Genomic DNA, 16437 nt, shown 5'->3' on the forward strand with positions numbered 1-16437 from the left:
TTATTGGTCAGAATTTATTCGCGTTCGAGACAATTTTCCAGCTCTCAGTTTCAAGTAGTGCAGCATTTTGCGAACAGTTTCAGACGCACAATATTTTCTAATTGCATTAATATGAAACCTACAATCAATCGGAGGTTCTACACCTTGACGATAATCTGTCTTAGCGTCTAAAGGTTTGATATTGAGACGAGTATTTAGAAATTTAATTAATATATATTTTTTGTTGGATGATCTCGTGTAGACACGTGATGCTTCACTTAATAATTCAATTAAATGCCGTTTAGTTCCATCCAATGTCACATCACCCGTTTGCCATTTTACTCCGTATAACTGTATAATTTTGTTGTAATAATTTTTGTAACGCGATTCCAATTCATCCCACGGCAAGGGTGGGCGTGTTACGCGTGTTTGGGATTCGACGGGTGTATTTGGACTAATACGACCGAGCGACCATTCTTTGATACCCCAATCACCATTTGGTAACAAATATTCATGAAAATCGATTACTATTATGTATCGCATTTTTTTCTTCAAATAATCTATTTATCTTTCTTTACTAATATATATCGACATTTAAAAAAAAAAAATATTTGCTTTTTTAACTTCCCGCTAAGAAAATTGAAAATTTTCAAAAATTCGGGAAGTTATTGGTTTCGGTCCGATTTGCAAAAACCGAGTTTCTATCAGATTTTGACGTTTTCAGGTTTTAGGAAGCTATCCTGACTAATTTCACGATGATGTCCGAGTGTATGTATGTGAGTACGTACGTACGTATGTATGTATGTATGTAAGTATTCATAACTCTTCAACGGATTAACCGATTTTGATCTTTGAGGTGTCATTCAACGCGGCTTGTTTCTAATGTAATGTAAAATTTTTTTCCAATAATTCATTGATCAATTAAAATGTAATAATCAATTTTTAAGTTGTGATCATCGAATTCTATATCGACTTATGATAAATAAGAAAAAATGTAATTTTTTAAGTTTCCTGGTTGTAGGGGTAAATTCAGAGTTGAGTTCTAAAAGTATTTTGTTTAAAATTTTATTTAAAATGGGATTTTTCAAGGGTTTGGGGCCTCAGATTGGGACTATCCTTTGTAAGTAGTTTCTGAGTAATGTGTTAAGGGTAACTGATGAATGATTTTTTGGTTCTGATTGATTTGGTCGTCGTTTTGGACAATAATGTAAAAAAAGTTGATTCTGAAGATCGGTCGAGAAATTTAGGATTTTTTTTATGAAAACGAAGAAATCGGGGGGTTTGATTTGTAAGGGGTTGAAGAAGAAATTAAAATGAAGAGAATAAACTACGATAAGTTGATTTTCGAACACCGGAAGTCCATAAAAAAATTTATTGACTGTTTTCAAAATTTTAAGTTTTAAATTTCGCTGTAGAAGTGTTTTTTGGGATTTTTTTTATGATAGTAAAATTATTGATCATTTTAAATGGTACCATGTTGAAGTAAAGATTCAAAGGAACAAAATAAGCTATGTAATGTTTACTTTTGAAAACCGGAAGTCTACTATTCAAAATCTTCTAAATTTAAAGTTTTTGTTACACTTTTGGTTTTTTAAAATGTTTTTAACGAAAATCAAGTGCTTGTTAATTCAAATCGATTCCACATTAAACTGGTCATTCAAGCAATAAAAATTACCTTCAATAACTTAACTTTTGTCCTTTTAAAGTAACAAAATTTCATTCTTATATTATTTCAATGAGTCAACAACCAAACGGCCATATCTCTAACAGTGTCTACAGTACAATAATTAGAACGTGGCTTATCATGATGAATACAGTCAATCGCTATCTCAGGTCTTCTATTATAACCAAATGTCTCCAGAGATACAACATTATGACTATGTTTAAAAATAGCATTCATCAAAAATTTTTTCCGCTCGTTTCTGACATAGACAATATCAGCCCGGTCAAAAATAGTTCGTAAATGGGAGAATGAATTGCTAAAAGATATCCAACCAGCTTCCCATGAGATTCCATATGATTGATACCAGTAACGATAATAATTTTTATATTTGTGACTCAAACTATTCCAATCACATGGTGGTTTTATTACACGAGTCTCCGAATAATTCATAGTATTATTTCTTAAGTAGCAGACGCTCCATTCCTTTATCGAGTAGCAGCCAGTCGGCAATAAATAATCAGTAAATTCAAATAATATCGACATTTAATTTTATGAAATTTTTAGTTATACTAATAAATAAATTATTAAATTTTTAAATTATAAATTTTTCATAATCCAATTCGTCATTTCCTGAGCTGTATATTCAGTGCAATAATTGAGGTTATGATTATGATTGAGACAATTTGAGGCTATATGTAAGTTATCATCGTAGCCCAAACTGTCGAGAGCTATTATATTATACTCATCAGTAGGATAATAATTTTTCAAAATATTTTTTATTCGTAAATTTCGTACGTAAATGACATCAGCGCCTTTAAAAATCGTTTGCAATTGCTGGCGCATAAAAGCAAAATCTACTGTACCGGCCTCCCATTTTACCCCATAAGTAGTCAATAATGTTTTGTAATAGGTTTTGTAAACTGAAGATAAGTATCGCCAAGGACAGAGTGGACGTGTGACGTGTGTGTAATAATAGATAATTTTTTTAGGTTTAATGTAAAATATTGTGAATTCTTTAAAAGCATAATTGTCACCTGATGGTAATAAATAATCTTGGAAATCAATTACTATTGAGTAAAGTTTATTATTATTATCATTCATTTTGGTGCCGTTCTAATAAAAGTAAAAAAAAATTTTTGTTATTTTTCGCCTGGGATTATAATAAACCTTAAGTTCGCGGTTCGAATCCTAGTCTCAGTTTTTTTTTTTTTTTTTTTTTTAATGAATCATTAATTAATAGATTAAATTTAATAAAAGAATATGAAATTCAATAGTAAATTAATTTTTCGTTTTCAAAATAAAAAAGAAGAAAAATAATAGAATTTTAAATAAAAAATTTAAAGTCGAGGGATTGAATCCTGTTTAAAGTTTTATTGTATTTTAATTAATTTTCGAAGACTAGAAAAAATCAGGACTTCGTTAGCTGGGACATTGTAAAAAAACTACATCTCTGCGGTTCAAATCCCGGTCTACGTTTTTTTTTTTCTAAATAAAAAAAACGGAAATCAAGGGATCGAATCCTAGTCAGTTTTTTTTTCGAATTTTTTCCTTGATTTAAATTTGTGATAATTTTTTTATAAAAATAGCTTAAAGGTCAGATCGAATACTAATCAATGTTTGAATTTAAATAAATAAATATTTCAGAAGTAAATTAATAATTTCAAGGTCTTCGGTCCTATTTAACGTAAACTTTTTTAGATTCAAATTTTATCTAAATAAACCAAATTCAATATTCTTTTCAACAATCGAAAAAAAAATTCAATCCTCATAAAGGTCACGGCTTAAAATCTGTCACTTTTTATTCAATTTAAAATCCCTTTATAAATATATAAAATAATTAACATTATTGAATCTAAAAAAAAAACATAATTTATTATTTTCAACCACGAAGGTCGCGAGTTCGAACCCGTCACGCTTTTTTTTTATTGAATCAAAATTAAAATTAAAATTTGTATCCCAAATAAAAAATGATAGCAAACAAAAATAAATTTTTCTCAAAGAAGATAAAAAAAATCCGCGAGTTAAAAAGGATGACACTTAAGGTCATGAGAATAAAAAAATAATAGAAATGGTTTCGGGCGTTGGGTCTACTACTTAAGTATCCTAGAGGTTTCTTGTATCTTCTCTCAGCACGTTGCTGTTGTTATGCGGCGATGGCGGCGGTGGCGACGGCATGTGCATCGATGCCGATGAGAATATGACCCCGACGTGGCCGGGGTGAGAGAGTTAACTATAGAGAGGCGTTGTGAATGTTATATATGTGTAGAATAAGATAGTATGTAGAGTCTACTATGGGCGAAGACACACAACACACTAGTGGGAGTACCGCAAGGGTCAATCCACGTCCACGTCCACGTCTACGTCCACATCCACATCCACATCCATATCCACGTCCAGCATTATATTCATCCAACACTACACGTTACTTGCATACAAATAAGAATAAGAGTAACAGAGAGATTCTGATGTTTCAACAGAACACTACCAGGTCTATAGACAAGAACAGGACACTGGATACAGTAGATATGTCTAGTGTATATCCAGGGTCTTTTGACTCTGGTCTCTGGTCTCTAGTCTCTGGTCTTTGGTCTCTAGTCTCTGGGTTCTGGGCTCTAAGCTCTGGCATAGTCGCGCTAAATTACTCAACTTCGGCTTTACTTCAACTACGACTTGGACTCCAAGTAGGTTCGGTTATAACGTCGAGCAAGTAATAGCCGGGGATTTGTCTGGTGGGCAGGTACAGGCTAGACCGGTAATAGAGAACACAACACGGCAAATTCCGTAAAGAGAGATAATAATATAAGAGACAACACTATACTTTATTTATTAGTTTTTTTAATCAACTATATATGTTGCCTTGTACTTTTGGTCGTTAAAAATATTCAAGATATTTTTTTTTAAATTTTTCTACTCTATTCATATGCAAACATCTTTGGAATGTTGGTAAAAAATATTAGGACCCGCTAATTTTATTTTTTTAACTAAAAATTAAAAAAAAATATGATTTTGAGATTTGAGTTTTACACGGGATAATTTTGGATTGACATGAATAAGAGGAATATTTTAAAATTTTTCTGAGAATCTGGGAGTGTGTACAAGGAATTTTGAAAAAAGATTTGGAAAATTGACCGTAGAAACTTTTTTTTGGAGGAAATTCAAAATCTCAACTCTTGTTTTATCGAAAATATTTTTTTGTTGCCACTATAATTTTTTTTTCTCCCAATTATATATATACGCGTCTCATGAAAATGTCGGAAAATAGTAAGAGAAACAAAATTTGATTTTCCGAAGTAAAAAAAATTTTTTTGAGAATAAATAAAAAATGATTTTCAAATTTTGCGCTTAGAAAATTTATAACTTTGAAAAAAAAAGTCGACAGGAAAATTTAATTTGAGGGAAAATAGTAGACGCGGTAAAGGATAAAATGAAAATTTATAAAATTAGTGACCTTTACCACAAATAAAATAAAATACGTTGTGTTGTACGTCATCCCGTTATAAAGTCACCCAACAAATAACACAAAACCGTTGGAGATAAATTCAATTTTGCCAAGCGGACGTGATACTCGCCCGCGCCTTAATTGATAACAAGCCCGTACACATTTTCTTTATTTATTTTTTTACCCATCCCATAGATATATATATATTTATTTATATTGAGGGTCAAAGAACGGATCTCCTCATTTTCCATTATTCATTTATATATATATATATATATATATTTTTTTTTTCAACACATAATTATAATAATAACCATAACCATATGACGTAAAAACAAACACGCCTGTGGCTTTATAGCCAGTTTTAAAAATTATTTTTTTTTTAATTGCTTCTCCATGACTCGTTAAAAAAATATAAAACTCACCGATTAGTTCGGTCCTTTGACTCGTGATTTCTGTAACAAAAAAATTTTTTGTGTGAAATACCGTTATGAATATATACATACAAATATACATTCATATATATTTGTCTATGGAGTTCAAATCATAAAAAGTTGAATATTTAACTCTATTGGATCTATTTGAATGTCAATATCTCGTAAAATATCAAAGGTAAGTAAATATCATTAGTGGTCATCGGAAAGGAAATTAAATTCTCTATAATTTTAATATCAATAAAAAATTTCGTAAGATCAATTGTTTTAAAGTTATGGCGACTTGAATAATTAATTAATTTTTTTAACGGTAAAATATATAATTTTAAACTTTAAATCGATATATCTTAAAAACTATCGATTTTATGTTTATTTTTAGTAAGATAAAAATTGTTAAAATTTTAATTTTCCACAAAAAATTACTTTTTCATCTTTTGTTAAATGCAACAGTTTACAAGATATTAAGAATTTTAAGTAAAAAAACAAAAATTCTTTATTCAAGTATTTAAATTTTATTCAATGTATTATGAATTGTTTTGTTATTCTTGGGTCAAATTTTTCTTATTCTTGATTCAATAACTATTTAAATTAAAAATTTAAGACTTTTAGAATAAAAAAAAATTAATTAAATCAAGAGAAACGATTTCATGATCAAAATTGAAATTATTTTCAAAGCAATTTTTTTGATTGAAGAAATTTTTTATTAGTTCAAAAAAAAAATGATTTCATGGCCCAAATAACTTTTACTCGCTCCAAGAAAATTTTTACTTGCTCCAAGAATTTTTTCGCATCATGAATTGAAAACGGAAATTTTCTTAGAGCGAGAAAAAATTTTCATGTCGAGCAAAAAGTTCTTGCGCCAAAAAATTTTTCTAGTCCTAAGAAAATTTTTATTTTCATTTCATAATGAGAAACTTTTCTTACGCCAAGAAATCCTTTTTTTCTGTGTTAAAAAAAAATGTTTACTAAATTTATTTATCAATATCAATACCCAGGCTCTAGACTCCAGTCTTAACTCTAAACTCGAGAGTCTAAAGCCTGTAGTCAACAGTCTAGATAAAGAGTAATGCCAAAAAAAGGTAAAGAGATAAAAGTAATGGTAAAATATAATAAAAAGTTTTAGCGAGAATGGTGCACGCAATTTGTCGGACGTTTTAACCGAGCGGTTTCGCGTATTTTCTGTGTACTGTACTGGTGCTTGTACTCGTACTCGTATCAATACAACGAGAAAACTACTCTTGTAGTTGTGCACAAACCAGGGACAAGGCCTCAGTTGGACGATAATGATCTGCGCTCGATATATTTTACAGACAAACAATGAGGGTTTGTATATACTTACATACATACATATATGATATATATATAGTCAGTATCCATACGTATATTGGATAAGAAAACTACTTCGATATATCCGAGATCTTTCTACTGATATTTGTACATTTACACCCTCATATCTATTATTTATTTATTTCTACAAAAATAAAATACTCAACTAATTTTTCAACCTTTCTAATTGATAAACTTGTTCATATTTTCATACATTTAAGTACATCGTTAAATAGGAAATTTAATGCCCTACAAAAAATGTCTCTTATACTTTTTCTCTAAAATCAAATGGAAATGAGTTTTTTTTTTTTAACTAGAATTATTTTTAAAAAATTTTGTTAGTAATGACATCTTTAAATTATTGTAATTAATTAATATTTTTAGATATTTAAGAGGTTTATTGGATACAAAATTTGTTACTCTACGAAATTAGTATCTTTCTAATGAGAACCGTAAGTAAGTTAAAGAATAAAAAATTGCCCATAGTAAAAAAATAAGTAAAATAATAAAAATCCTTTCACTCTATTGTATAAATTAATTTAATAGTCTCAGTAATTATCACTTAAAATAAAAATAATAGCTAACTAAACGCTATTCAAGTCACGAGCTTGATTTGCATGTTACATAAACCGGCGTAAAACTTTTATTTCCCTCAAATTATTTTTGTAATAAATAAAATTAAAAAAATAAATAAATATTTTTTAAGTATAAGTGCAACTACTCTACTAAGATTATAAAATATATGACAAGAAAATGATAATAATTATAACGCGTGAAAGGGTTACTCAGGTTAGATTGAGTGACAGTACCTGGAATTTTTCAATTATTTTATTTTATTTATTTTATTTAAAAAGGCATTTTGGTTCGACCGCAAGTTTAAATCTACATTACTTTAATTTAAATAAAAATTAACATTTCCGTGGTAGCATACAAAGTAGTAAAGTACGCAATGGAATTCAAAGCACAACAGATATATATATATATATATAGACATATATATATTTTTTTAATTAATTACTTTATTGCTCTGTATAAATAATATAATGGTCTTTGTCTGTAATTGCGTGACACATCGGGAGATACGATTATTATTCACGTGCCGGTTACTTAATCAGACTTTCCCGCGAGTCATTTTGTTAATTCTCGACTCGTTTAATAATAATAATAATGATTATTATTATCGGATCTATTGTCTATAGATTTTATTTACTGGATATAAAATCAACGACGCGCGAACGAACTTTGTACTCGGATCAAATTACACGGTCTTTATATTTTATTGTAAAATTTTTTAAACAAAAAAAAAGTGTTTTAAATATAAAATCTTAGTAATTATTAGAGAGAATTTGATGTAAAGGGTGATTTTTAGAGTGGAAATTACATTTCCTATTATTTTTGTATGAATATATCTCTGGGAAATATAATTAAATAATCTACAGTTTTCAAAAAGTTCGATCTATATTACTTCAAGCAGATCTACGGAGTTCGAGGTAGATCTCATAACTGCCATAATTTTTTTAAGGGATCTACGAATATTTATGGAGACTCACGGAAATCATTGAAGATCTCCGGTGACTTTTATTGTCCAATAAGAAAACTTGATCTTTATAACTTGGAGATCCGTGGAGATCTGCATAAATCTAAATAGATCTCCACTGAAATTATTATGAAATCTTTAAAATTGCTGAGATCAGTCGAGATCTTTTGCGATCACCATAGATCTGAAATCATTAGAGATCTTCTGAGATCTATTCCAAATTTTTGATCGACGTAGATCTACAGTGATTTCAATTATTTTTTCCCGGGTAATATGTATATATTCAATAATCGATATCCGTTACAAAACTATATATATATGCATAAGGTTTATGCAACGGATATTTGACATATTGATTTTTTGCGTGAACATATCCATACATATATTTTGTATATGTTAACATATATGTGAATATATACGCAAATCTTATTGAAAATATTTTTTTTTGGCACATATATATCATATATGTGACATATAATTTAAACATATATATTACTCCACGCAGAATACGCAAAATATATATAATTCTAAAATGAATTTCAAAAAATCGATCGATAAATTGATAAAAATGATAGATAATAAAATAAATCGTTTCTGTAAGATAATTTAAAATTCAATGCGTTATTCATCGATTAATCGATTAATCTACTCTTAGTACCACCGCGCCTCACTATCGATAATTATGGTAATCATTCGTTAATTAATAGATACTTCCTCTCACACGTACCCACTCTACACTCGCACACGAACATACTCACACATAACCCGTGCGATTAATTGCGGATAAATATCGACAAGATGTTTAAGCCACGCGAGGGTCATATACTCTCACCATTAAATGAAAAAAAAAATCTCAATCACAATTACAATAATAATAAAAATAATAATAATAGTCGTCAATATAAATAAATATTTTTATATCTCCCATAATGTTGTGTGATTGTTCCATAAAAGATTCAAAAAAAATTTTTTTAAATTTATGTATCACGAATCGCGTATTAAGATAAAGATTAAAAGTAAATTGCCTGTCCTGATTAACTGATTAAACATTGATACGCGGTACCTTTAGCTTACATTATTTCCAGCTTTAATAAATCAATGTCTTGTTTATTTAACAATTAATTTATATTTTATTTCATTTATCTTTATTATCAATTTAAATTAAATAGACGTTAATACATTAAGATAGTTAATTAATTATTTATTTATTTAATTCTTTAATTACTCATTATTATTATTATACTTACTGTGCTACAATTAATTAAAATTAGAATTAACGTCTGATTTAAAATAAATATTCTACTATAACTTTTACGTTAGAATTCATATCATTTTTTTTTTTTTAAAAGATGAGTTTGTAAAATTATTTAGTGGAAGGGCGGGCAAATTGGAAGAGCTAAAGAAATAATGAATTTCTTTTGCATTTAAATAAGATGAATCTTTTTTTTTTCACTTATATTTGAAGTAATTAAACCAAATTTCCAGTTGCCATTGAAAAAAAAAAATTTTTCTCCAGGCGGGCAAAACTGACCACCCAAAACATAAAATTGAGTAAAATTTACTCCGAAGTGAAGTTTATTTTAGTATTAAAACTCCGAATCGGAGTAAATGTGGATTTAAATTAAATCCAGATCACTCCGAAATCATTCCGAACAAACTCCTTATTTACTCCATATGCAGTGATTTTTATTAAACATCTAGAACTCCGAGTGATGGAGTAAATTTGAATTTAAATAAAATCTGTAATCATTCCGAATTCACCCCGGATTTTTTAGTGTGGAGATGCCGAAAAAAAAAATTATTGAAGATAAGTAAGTTTCATAACATTTAAATATAGCGAAGAGGATAACGTATGTATTTTTCGTAGCCAATAATACATTGAGTCTACTAATTAATTCTTGAAGAAAAAATTTTGGAAAAAAATTTTGGGTCGCTCAAAATTGTATAAAAATGATGATAAAAACCGCTAATGACAATAAAAACAATTATGGAGGAAAAATCAATTTTAGAAAATTTTTGGGTTGCTAATTTGACCCGCCCATCCTCTATAAAGAATATGACCCTGTAGTTACTTGAATTAAAATTTTTTTCGACCATATTTTATGAAATTTGTGGGTCAATAATTAGATCATTTATTTTGTCAGAAATTGCAACTTCAATTTCCAACCGTGTCATGATCTATAGGTATTGAAAATTTTGAATTTGCTATATTTTTAGTTTAAAGATTTTAAAATTCTATTCAAAATGATTTAATCAATCAAATCAATCTGAATGTAGTTCAAAATATGCCGATCTCTTTTTTTTCGATATTATGTAAGTAAATTTCAATTATCTTCTGTTAAAACAATTGTTGTTTCAGTTAGAATTTGAAATTAATAATGCAATATAAAATTTTTGTTAATATATATGCGATTCAAAAAAACATTGAGCTTTCAAAAATTCTTTTTTTTTACAGTAGATTTTTTTTTATAAATAAATTAAATCAGTTTATTTTATATTTATCGATCATATAGTAGAGATGAGCAAAAAAATCGATCAATCTAACATCGATGTTTTTTTTTCCATAATCGATTATTTTTTCTCGATGTTCTCAAATATCGATAAATCGATTATTTGATTTCTTTTTTTTTAAGAATCGAAATAATTTTTTTGAATATTTAAAACAAAAAACGGATGTACTTTTAACTTATCTATCATATAGTTCATGAGAAATGAAAATAAATTAAAGCGATAGTAAAATTAATTAAAAAAAAAAAAAAATGACATACTATATATATCTAGTAGCTAAGTTTTAGTTTGGGTAACATTTAAACGTTAACGAGATTGTGAGAAAGTTAAAAAAAAAAAAAAGATACGACTATTAGCTAATGTGTACGTCAATATAAAAATAAAAATAACGTTAAAGCTATCGCCCTTTCAAACTTCACAACTAGACGGTAATTGACTGGTTCGTAGACTACTATACACTAACTCTTGAAGGCCGTGAATCAAGGTCCCGTATTACACCGACACCTTTTTTATTTTATTATCTTATTTTATTTATTCTACGGTATGCCCAAGACGCCCAGAGCTCCAGTAATAAAAAATGGAGCAAAAAACTTAAGAAAAATCTTTAAAAATGTAAATGTACTGTAAAAAAAAAAATTGTAGAGGAAAAGTCGTGGAGGAATTGTCTCTCTCTTGTCTTGGTGGTTAGCCAAGCTATATATCAACGAGTATAAAGATCGTGTCGACCTTTGGACGCGTCGATTTTGCTCTCGAGGTTGCAACCAACTTGCAATTATCGGCGGGATACCGGGGGCGTTATTTCCACTCTCTACTATACTACTCTTCTTTTACCCCCATCTCTTACTCACTCCCTCCCTCTCTCATTTAAACTCTATGTTTTGTAATATGTTGTTATGTTGTATACCTTCACTAGTATATATATATGTATATGGAGTAATATCATATACATGAACATATAAAGAGTAACTTTCAGGCTACACTAGTGAAATTATGATGTTTTCATCGCAGCATTAAAGATCAGGCGACCCCCCGTCGTATATATATGCAAGTATATATTGTATGCATGGTATATATATATATCGTTACAAGAAATCGGGCCACTTGGAATTATCTCAAAGATATAACTACTTAAATATTTATGATCTAGACTAACGATCCGCAGAAAATGAAAAAAAATTTCTACTCATAAATCGAATATTTTAATTTTGGTTCATCGATTTAAATTTCGATGCATGAATTTTTTTAATTTTTCAAATAAAAAAAATTTTTTTATTTGTAAATACCCGGGTCAAAAATAAAACTTGATTTATCAAGTCGAAATTTAGAGCTATTTTTTACAAGACAAAATCGACTTTTTTTTTCCGGCGATATGAAATACTTGAGTTTTCGCCTTGGTTTAGGTTTAGGTGGGCTTACTTAGTCACGATTTAAGACGAAAAAGTCTAAATTGACTTGGTTTAGACTTGTTCGACTTAAATTGTGAGGCCAAAAAGTCAAAACTAAAGTAAAACGCGAAAAATACATTTTTCACTAAAAAATACTGCTTGCAATTGACTTTGTTGACCAAATCTAAATTAAGGCGAATAAATAACTTTTATCCGACTTGGTTCCGCAAGTCAAAAGTAAGGTGAATGAAAAGATACGAATAAGTTGAAGCTAAGATCAAAAAAGCTGTAGAAGTTGAAAAAAATTTAATTTAAGTCGAAAAATTCGAGACCTTATCGGAAAATCGTTGGCAAATCAATAACTTCAAAAGAAAATAAGGTGAAGCGACCCGAGTCAATAAACAAATTCGGATTTAAGTCTCAAAGTTCTCAATGAGGTATCAATGCAGAATTTTAAGATTGACAACCGTATAGAAAGTTATCCTAATTTAGTCCTCAAAATAGTAGTTACGACCAATTTTACCACTTTGAAGACTAAACTGGAATAACATAATCTGGATTAAAGCCTCAAAATACTCAAAACATACAGGAATAATTTTATCCACATTTGAACCTCAAAAGCCTTATTCGAAGTATTCTCTCCCCTCCCTTTTCTATCTAAATTTTTTCAAAGTCCGAAATATAAATTTTCATTCGTTGAAGATTTTGAGGTCTTAGTTATAATTTAAAATCGATAAATTATTCGCATTTAGACCTCATAGTTCTCATTGAGGATTTTGAGTACTAAAGTAAAGTTACTTTCTGGGCGGCAAATAAAATATCAAAGGAATTGAGGTTTTTGAGGACTAAACTAGAATTTGTTTTTTGACTCGGGTCGAGCCTGAATCAAGTTTTAATTTTGACCCGCACTGTAAAAAATATTGTGTAAAATCAACACAGTTTGTGTGTTAAAAACGGTTGACACGAAATTTGTGCTGAAATTTCGACACAAACTTTGTGTAACCCCTTTTTAACACAAAGATTATGTTGAAATATCGCCACAAGAGGGCGCAAAGAATTCCACAGTAACACACAAAATGTGTTAATAAAGAGTGTATAACACATTTTTTATGTTACAAAATAAAGTGACACAAACTTTGTGTTAGTTTAACACACTACAATTGTTAACACAAACCGTTTTCGACACAAACACACAATATTTTTTAATGTGCGGGTACATATAATATGTATGTAAATGTATGTTTAAATAAATTTTGTTTGTTGTTATAAACCACTCCTTGGATCCCCTAGGGTGTGTATATAAGGAAATGCATTGCATATTAGAGATGCGAAAGCTCCCTGGCGAGTTGATTATTAGGGCTGCACCCTATACATGGCCGCACCTTGACGACACTTGCACGCTTTAATCACACATATGAATATAAATACATACATATGTACATATAAACATATATATTATAAATCTAAAAAGACATTTTTTTGTTTTACTTAACAATGTTTAAATAATTGCTGGTATCGATTCGTAGAAAAATTTATTTAATTAATTTGTTGTTTGACCTCGAATAAGCCAACAATCATAACAAGGCGCCACCTTTTTGTTTATTTAATTATTTTTATTATATCCCTAAGGACAATCTACACTTGGTACACATTCCATTCAACTAAATGCGACTACTTTTTATCAACTTTATTTTATTTGTTCCTCTCAATGAAAAAAAAATGTATATATAAAATCAGCGGACGGGATTTGAACCGCGTACTTGAGACATTAATAAAAGAAAATATATTTTTTATGCAATTAAAACTTCTAAATTGATAATTATAACGATAAAAAGTTTATCTGTAATTATAATTATATAAATTTAAATGTAATGAGAAAAGTTTAGTAGCATGATGAGCTTTCAAAGCTATTAAAATTGTAGTAGTAGTTTTTAAATAAATCCTACAAGCGGAAGACTCCAGAGACACTTATTCGCTCGGGTCACGAACCTTAAGCATTCGAGGTAGACTTGCATACCAAACGTTTTACCTTTACTCATGTATTTATTTTTTTACTTTTAGTTTTAGTTTGTTTTATTTGCTGTAGACACTACTATTATCCTTTCTGTTCTTTCATCGGATAATTTGACGAGGACAAAATTAAGAAAACTAAAAATACTTATGCTAAATGTTGTATTACTGTTTGATTGGCAATATCTCGGTAAATATTCAAGATTAGTAGGCATCATTAATGGTCATTAGAAAGGAAATTTAATTACCTACAACTTTTTATCCGATAAAAAATGTCGTAGAATCAATTTTCTCGACGTTACAGCCGTTTATATAATTAGATCATTTTTTTGAAAAATTATGATACTGAATTTCGACGTCTAATAATTTTTGATTTTTTTTTAAACTGATAAATTATAAAAAAAAAATATCTGAAAAAATTTCACCTATAGTTTTTGAAATTTTCTACATGTGCATATTTTTAGTTTTTATTTTTTTGTAATTGATTCGTTGAAAAAAAAATCCGAAATTCGTTAATTGTCTGCTAATTTCAGGATCATAGAAAATGAAATTTTTCAAGACTGAAAATCGATATATCTTCAGAACCATCAATTTTTTGAAATTTTCAATGAAATCGAAATTGTAGGCAATTAAATTGTCTGAAACTTCGTTTTGCTCAAAGTTCTGAAAATAAAAAATTTTGACATTTGTTAGAAATTTGAATAAAAAAAGAAGCATTTCAAATGTTTTTGTAGATATTTCCTTGAGAGATTAAGATCCGAGATTACCAGGTATAAAATGTGTACACAAATGCCGCTTCCTACATTTCCCGTGGCGTGGGTCACGGCTGATTTGCGCCAAAAAAAAAAAAAAAAAAACAAATATATATATGTATATGTATAACTATAAAAAAGTAGTATACGATATATAAACATTCCTATAAAAATGAAAAAAAGAACAAAGAAAAAAAATAAGAGTGAGAATGGAAATGAGCGTGACGTAGACGGGGGTCATGGTTGCCTCGCGGAAATATATACTCCAGTGCTATAGATTGTAAGCGAATGTCAGTGAGATAATAGTTGTGAGTTAAAAGAACTGAGAGAGATGGCGCATCTGTTGTTGGAGGTTATGTCAGAGGGCACCGTCCAATAAATCTGTCTGCTCGAGTCGAGGAAATGGAAAGTCAGTGTCTTGAACGAGTTTGCGTTTATTCTTTACTTGTACTTGTATTTATACATATATATATATATATATACATACGCCAACACTTTTATTGTTGTATATATTCTTCTCGGTTTAATATAGGCGTGTGCTTGCCGCACTGACATATTAAGATTGCTCAAGATGATAACTGATGCATAAAAGACACTCATAAAAACACTTCCGCAACAAAAATATTTTTTAAACGAAAGGTGGAAAGGTTTTAGCACTTTTTTAAAAATTTGTTCTCCTTATTCACTTTTTAAAAATACCGTGAAAAATACAGTTACTTTCAATTAATTAGTTAAGCCACAATAAATTTTTTAAAATTTCAAGTGACGAAAATTTATTGAACTTGTGAACTGAAAATTAATTTTCATTATTTTTAATTAAGGCCATTCTCAGGCAATACCTCCCACTTTTTAAAAATATTCAATGACTCAATTGTAATGAGTAATGACTGTACTAAAATTTTGATAATTAATCAAAAAAAAGTTAAAGCGTTTAATGAAAAAAAGGCTACGCAGTTACAATTTCGCCGAGACATAGGGTAGAAGTAACCTCATTGGCCACTTTAGGGCCAGTTTTAGCCACTTGAAAATTTTAAATAAAATAATTTGTAAAATACGCAATGACATAATTAATTTTGAAAAGTGTTCGAAGATATTTTTATTACGCTATTGAAATGGAGTTTTTTTTTTTAATACTTTTACATTGATTAAAATAAAGTATTAAATGTCCAAAAAGGGAGCAGTGGCCACAAATGGTACTTCTACCTCCGATTTTTTTAAAAATTATTTACAGTTGACATCAACTGTGAGTAATGTTTTTTATATCTACACCTCGGCGAAATTTTAACTGCGTTGTCTTTTTTTTAATTAATGAATCTATTAATTTTATAAACTGCAGTTCGGAATTGATAGTAATTAAAATTTTTAATTAATTAATTAAGTAATTAATCAATTATAAATTTCATG

General features: G+C 28.8%; 1 protein-coding gene across 4 annotated transcripts in view; it reads right to left on the reverse strand.

Moving 5' to 3' along the window:
• The window catches only part of LOC130672838 (uncharacterized), a 117152-nt gene that overhangs the window by 75527 nt on the left and 25188 nt on the right, over positions 1 to 16437 (reverse strand). For all 4 annotated transcript variants that reach the window (XM_057477598.1, XM_057477596.1, XM_057477597.1 and 1 more), the window contains exon 2: positions 5507 to 5536. The gene's annotated coding sequence lies outside the window, so the exon portion shown is untranslated. The remainder of the gene's footprint in view (positions 1 to 5506; positions 5537 to 16437) is intronic.

The sequence above is a fragment of the Microplitis mediator genome, chromosome 8 (genome assembly GCF_029852145.1).
Source record: "Microplitis mediator isolate UGA2020A chromosome 8, iyMicMedi2.1, whole genome shotgun sequence".
Classification (NCBI taxonomy): Eukaryota; Metazoa; Arthropoda; class Insecta; order Hymenoptera; family Braconidae; genus Microplitis; species Microplitis mediator.